Consider the following 6,176-nt stretch of genomic DNA (forward strand, 5'->3'; position numbering starts at 1 on the left):
AACTACATCTGTGTCTTCTAAAGTGGTGGCTGCTGCTCTGTGGGTTTAATTGAGAGGCATTGCTGTGTTTTTTCATGCAGACAAGGGAATGGTTTTATTTTGCTGCGTTTTTTAAATTAGAATTTTGTGCTTAAAATTTAATCTGTCATCTGTTGTCTTTGTGTCAGGTTTTAGCTTTGATGTCCTATAAACTCAAATAGATATTGTTGAGATTATCATTTACAGATTGCACAAATAGACAGCATAAGCAAAGCAGTATTACACTACAGTAAGCAGTCTCCATTCAGATGACGCAGGCTTGTGACAGTGAGGGACGACTGCTCAGCATTAGGGTCAGACTGCACTTTTCAGAGCTCCATCAGAGGTGGCAGGTCACACTGAAGACGACCCGACCCGCCCACACTGACGGATCCCAGCTCTGGCCTTAAGTGTAAATCCTCCCCTCCCCCTCCATCCCTGCCCTGGTTTGGCCTCGCCAGTCCCTAACAGCCCTATCAGAGCCACATGGGAGGCCTGTGACAGACATGCAAGGTACCAGGCTGCTCCAATTTAGCCCTGCATTTAAATAAAAGGCTTCTCTGCAAAGTCACCATGTCAACGTCTTTTGTAAGTTCATGACTGTTGCCATTGCCATGAGCAAACACAACAATGATGATGTTGCACAACTTAAATTGCACCTAAAGATGTGTATTGTCCTACTGCGGCATTGATTCCTTATTAAAAACTGATATTGAGCAGTGCAACATATGCTCTTGTTTTTTTTAAATCTAGAGTGGAAACAACACTTCCCTTTATTAAACAGGAAATGCTCAACATAGAAATTATGTACAGCTGTCCTTCCTTTGATCTTGTACAGTTTATCTTAGATGTGTGAACATAAACAAATGTCACCACCAAATTAAAACCATGAAAAAAAGAAACCTCTCAAAATACAAAGCAAACACTGCTGCCATAATATCAAACACCAGCTATAAACTTTTGAAAAGACCTAGGTTTACACTCATCCATCATTTGTATTATTAGTCAGCATAAACACCTTGGTTTAGTTTCCTTAAAGATAAAAAAAAAAAAAAAAAAACAACTAACTTTGTCACAGCCACCCTTGAACTACAAGCAGTTTTGTGTTTTATCAGAAACAGTGTTAGACAGTGACAACAATCAGAAATTTTAAGAAATAATGAAATCATTTAATATTATTTGAGGAAACAAAATAAATGAACATATTTTGAAAATTTGACAATGTGTATCTGATTTTGACTTATAAGGAAGGTGGGAGCATCTTGTGCATTTTAAACTTATGGGAATAGTGGGTTCATGTGGAAACTGCATCTGTATGTGAAGACTGCCAATTACACTGAGCTCTGAAAACAGCATTATATCTTTTCATTATAAAATACAGCTTCCTATTTCCACAGTGAGAAACATAACAGAAATTTTCCTAATATTATTAGGAAACTGATTTTGATTAATTAATAATTGACTTAATATGACTTAATTCTAAAGTCAAACCAGTTATCAATTGAGAAATCATGTTTGCCATGAATTGATGAAATTACAGGGTTTTCTCTTTATCACTTTAATTAAAATGTTGGAGATACTTGCCCACAAATTTAAGGTGAGTTTCTCCCTTAGGTCAGGAAACTAACTCTGATATTGTTGGCTGAGTGATTTAAATCTTTGCATTGGTATCAAAAAACAACATCACCTTCAGGCATAAAGATCTGTCATCAGTAATGATTTGTCTTAAAAACAATTTTTGACACGACAGAATACAGATCCAGCATAAGATAACAGCAGACTACAACTCCCAGGAATTCTTTTGTGTAAGTTCTTTTTTTTTTTATTATAAAGTCTTTCAAATCTTTGCCTTGTTAAACATTACATTAAAAATCAAATTATTTGTTGCCGCCGTTCAATATTTTCCAGGCTGCTCTAACGCCAGGGTTATATCGTCCTCTTAGCTGCCTTGTCTGCTGTGTAATCAGCAACAGACCCTAAACACAGATGTTTCGGGGTCAGCCAGCAAGACCTCTGACAATTGGTCACCACCTCTTACTGCGTGTAAATCACAGCCAACGTCAGCAGCCCAAAAAAACGTGGGTATGTGGGTGTTCCCCTTGCCAAAAAACATGAGTTGCAAGCTGAAAGCGGTGCCATGTCAGTTTAATGCTTAATCTTTGGAACCTGAAATTTGGGGTTGTGACCCATGTCAGCTTTTTCATTTTTTTTGGTAAATACTACATCCACTGAAGTGTAAACTGAAAGCTGGCGGTCATGAAATATACCGTATTTGGTGTGTTCCTGTTCATTACCACATTTGACTGAAAGCTAAACAAAACAAATGATTTTCTCCTGTATAATACCTGGTTAATTTTATTTGTTGACTTGCGGCTGGCTGATATTATAGCTCCATCACCTGTGGAGCGTTTAAAAACATTCCAACTATTGTCGCTGTTGTCGGGCATCGTGGTTTGTTAAGGATGTTTTTGAAGCAGCGACTCGCCGTGTCAGATTATGCCACATATCCATTTGACTTTCATAAGCTGTTTACGCTTCAGAAATTGTGGCAATGGCTTCTCTCTTGTGCAAAGGCTTTTACATATGTTGTGTGTCTCAGAAATACTGCCCCAGTTATAGCTATCATCCTAAAAAAAAAAAAAAAAAACACCACCACCTCCACAAGGTTACATGAGGATTGTCATTTTCAGTTTTCTTTTGTTATTTGCATCTTGTTTGGTCTTTGTATAAAGCATGCAGGGATAATTTCAGTGCAAGAGGAAGGCAAAAATAAATGTGGCAATGAATTCTTACATCTGTCGAGCCATAAAACAAAGTAATTGCACGGATGCCTTTGATTTATTTTAAGTTTTTCACCATTAACCTAATAGCAGTTTCACTATTTCTCCATTCTTATGGAAAAACCACGGTTTTCCTTTTTTTTTTTCCAAGAGCAATTTCTGTGAATGTATTTATGGCTTTATGGCTACACAAAGCCTAGTAATAATGTGTTTAATGTGGACAATATTGCTTACACATGGGCTCTTATTAGTGAGTGGTAGTCTGGTCTCAGGATCAGTGGCAGTATCCTTAAGGGATGGCCTCTCTTAGGGAAGGATGAAGCAAGTACATGTGAAAAAAACCCAGCGTGAGCCCTGTTCAAAGGCACAGACGAGTTCTGACTGGATTAACATTTATTGACCGTTCAAGCTTTCCTTTTTTTTTCCACCTCCTTTTTTATTTTCTTTTTCCTTTTTTTGCTCCAGGACAAAGATTCAAACTTAATTGCAGTGGCTGTTCCACCAACTGATCACCAATGTGCCAACAAAAGCCTCCCTAATAGGTGCTTCATTAAGGATTAGAAACTCTCTATTACAAAACAAATTAAGCATGCTCTGATCTTAACCTATAGGTCGAACGGCATTACAGCAAAGTTTAAGCTGTTAGATGGCTGAAAAACTTATTACGGGTTAGCGCTGAGGTAGCAGTTTGGTATTGATTTTACGATAGCTAGGTATGATGATTTATGGAGTGCTTGTGTCAGTATAACAAGCTGAAGGACACACAATATCATCTCCAACATCATTAAAATTCAGAGGTCTCCAGAGCTAGCTCATCAAGTACTGTTCACCACCCTGGAATTTCATACAGACACACACACACACACACTCTCCCTCACACACATACACACACACATACATACATATAGTCAGAAATATCAGGATCGAGATAAGGTGTGTATCCACTCAGGCTTTCAGCTTTTTACTGTCATTTTGTACCACTTTGATGCAGCGCTACACTACATTGTGAGTACATTTCTGTTTCCTTTTAACTACTTTTAACCTGTTTTGCATTTAATTTGCTCTATTACAGCATGCTTACATTCTGATTTGCGTATAAGCTTGGTTAATGTTTATATCAATTGTACAGCACAGCAGTTCAAAAGGTCTACCCTCAACACAATCAGCGCCCGGGTCTCTGAGCAGCAGCTAACAGACTCAGGGTAGTAAAATCTGTGGTACACTAGAGCCCCCTGTGGGCACATGAGAGTAATGCTGGCTGGTAGTAATGAGCCTTTCTGTAGTTATTTATATTTGGATGAGGATTTGTTGTTGAGAATTTGTCCCAATGATGATGATGAACATCTGATTTCTGTTTTTTTTTTTTTTATTGTTTGAGCAGTTTTCGAGAATATGCTGCTACAATTTAGCATCAATCTGCATTTTAACATATGACTAATTGCTACATTTAAAAGATGGATTATAAATGTAATATTGTTTTTTTCTTGTGCGAGAAGTCACTTATTCTGCTAATGCTGCAAATACGTGTTCTCTGAACAGACATCAAGCACAGGATGGTGCTACTTAAACTTTCTGCAATCCTTCTCTGCTGACAATTTTTTTTCTTAAGGTCCAAATTCTTTTGCTGCTTTTGTAAATACACTCTATTAATTACTCTTATAAAGTCATTCAGACTGTCAAATATAAATCCTTCAGTGGTATTTTAAATGATAATGCACTGTCAACATCAAAATCAACATAAAGCTACTGTGCTAAGAAAGATGCCTGTAGAATTCATAGTACAGTAATAAGGGGAAGTGATAACACAAAAGCAAACAAATCATTTAGCTGTCATTTTACAGAAACACCCCCTCCTGCTTCTCCCCCGCAAAGAACCCCAACAAGGAGACTTCAGACTACCATATCAAGTCGGGCTGTCCGAGGATCGGCCTGTGGGATGGAGGTAAGCTTCTGGGCTTCTGTCTGTCTCTCTCTGTCTCTCAGATTCCTCTGGATCCACCCCCCTCCTGGATCCCAGATTCTCTCCATCATCTCCTCCAACCGTGAGGTCTAACCGGCAGGGCAGGGGCATGTGGGCGGACATGCTGGGTGCTGGCAGCGTGTTCCGTCTGCTAGTGAGTAATGCGAGTACAGAGACGACCCCCTCCACCCCCACCACCCTAACACAGACACACACGCACATTGTGCACTCTTAGAAAGAGATGGGCCATAGATGGAGAGGCAGGCACTCCTGCTGTGACTTGGCGCACCCCACTGGACAGCTGGAGACTTAGGGAAAGGAGACGCTGCCAAACATGCCTGACAGAGCTGGGGAGTGCTGGAGGTGCAAGGCTGGGTGAGGCCTGAGGTGGCTCCCATACCTGCAGCTGATCACTGGCCCATCATCTGTAATTATCTACACTTATATACCAGTGAGATAAAAGGAGGGATGGTGGACACACACACACACACACACACGTTTATAATTACATTAAAGTGCTGTGAAAACGGATGTGACCAACCAGTAGAAACTGTTTTCCAGTGTGTCTATAATGAATAGCCCTACTCATGTTACTCTGAGGAGGATGTGATATCTGCTATTGTTTTTAGTTGTGTACTTGTAAACAGTAATGGGGATAATGAGTTTCACTCTCACTAATGATTATTTTCAGTATCATTTAATCTGACTATGATTTTCTCTTTTTTTTTTTGGCAAATAGTTTTGTCCAAAAAAATGAAATAAATAAATAAATAAATAAAGGTAATTGACATATCTATCTTGACATATCTTAAGAATTCTCAGAGAAAAATATCTGAAGGGGACTTAAAAATGTTCTAATAAACCAACTATTCGCAAATTCCCAATCTCCAGGTCAAAGAGCTGTGGCACATGCAGATTAGAGAAAAGTGTTTTAATCTACTCTTCATCACAATGCTGTCGAGCTGGAGCTGTTTTACAACTACCGCTTCTAACGCAGCGTAGATCCCTCCCTGTAAGGAATAACACCACTTTAATGTTATGAATATCAAGCTAAGCCCCCTGCAGAGTGGCTGTGGCCCATTTTCTCCTCCTTCTTTCTCAATCTATCTGCTTAATCTTGATTCATCAGTTACTGCAGCTTATTATGGAGACCTGACAGCATGCTCGGGTTCTTGATAAATGACAGTGCTCAGGCCAGATTCAAAATGTGAGGCTCAAGTGCCAATTATCTATGCAGACCTGGTTAATAAGGGGATCTCTTGTTAACTATCTGATCTCAGCATGAGCATCATTTGTCATGAAGGCTCTTGTTTACCTCAGAGACAGGAGTTCCCAAGACCTCCCCTGCCTAACATATGTAAAACCTGGATCTTTGTTCCTTTAATAACCTTTTATTAACAGCCTGACATCATGATTAA

The sequence above is a fragment of the Toxotes jaculatrix genome, chromosome 15 (genome assembly GCF_017976425.1).
Source record: "Toxotes jaculatrix isolate fToxJac2 chromosome 15, fToxJac2.pri, whole genome shotgun sequence".
Lineage (NCBI taxonomy): Eukaryota > Metazoa > Chordata > Actinopteri > Toxotidae > Toxotes > Toxotes jaculatrix.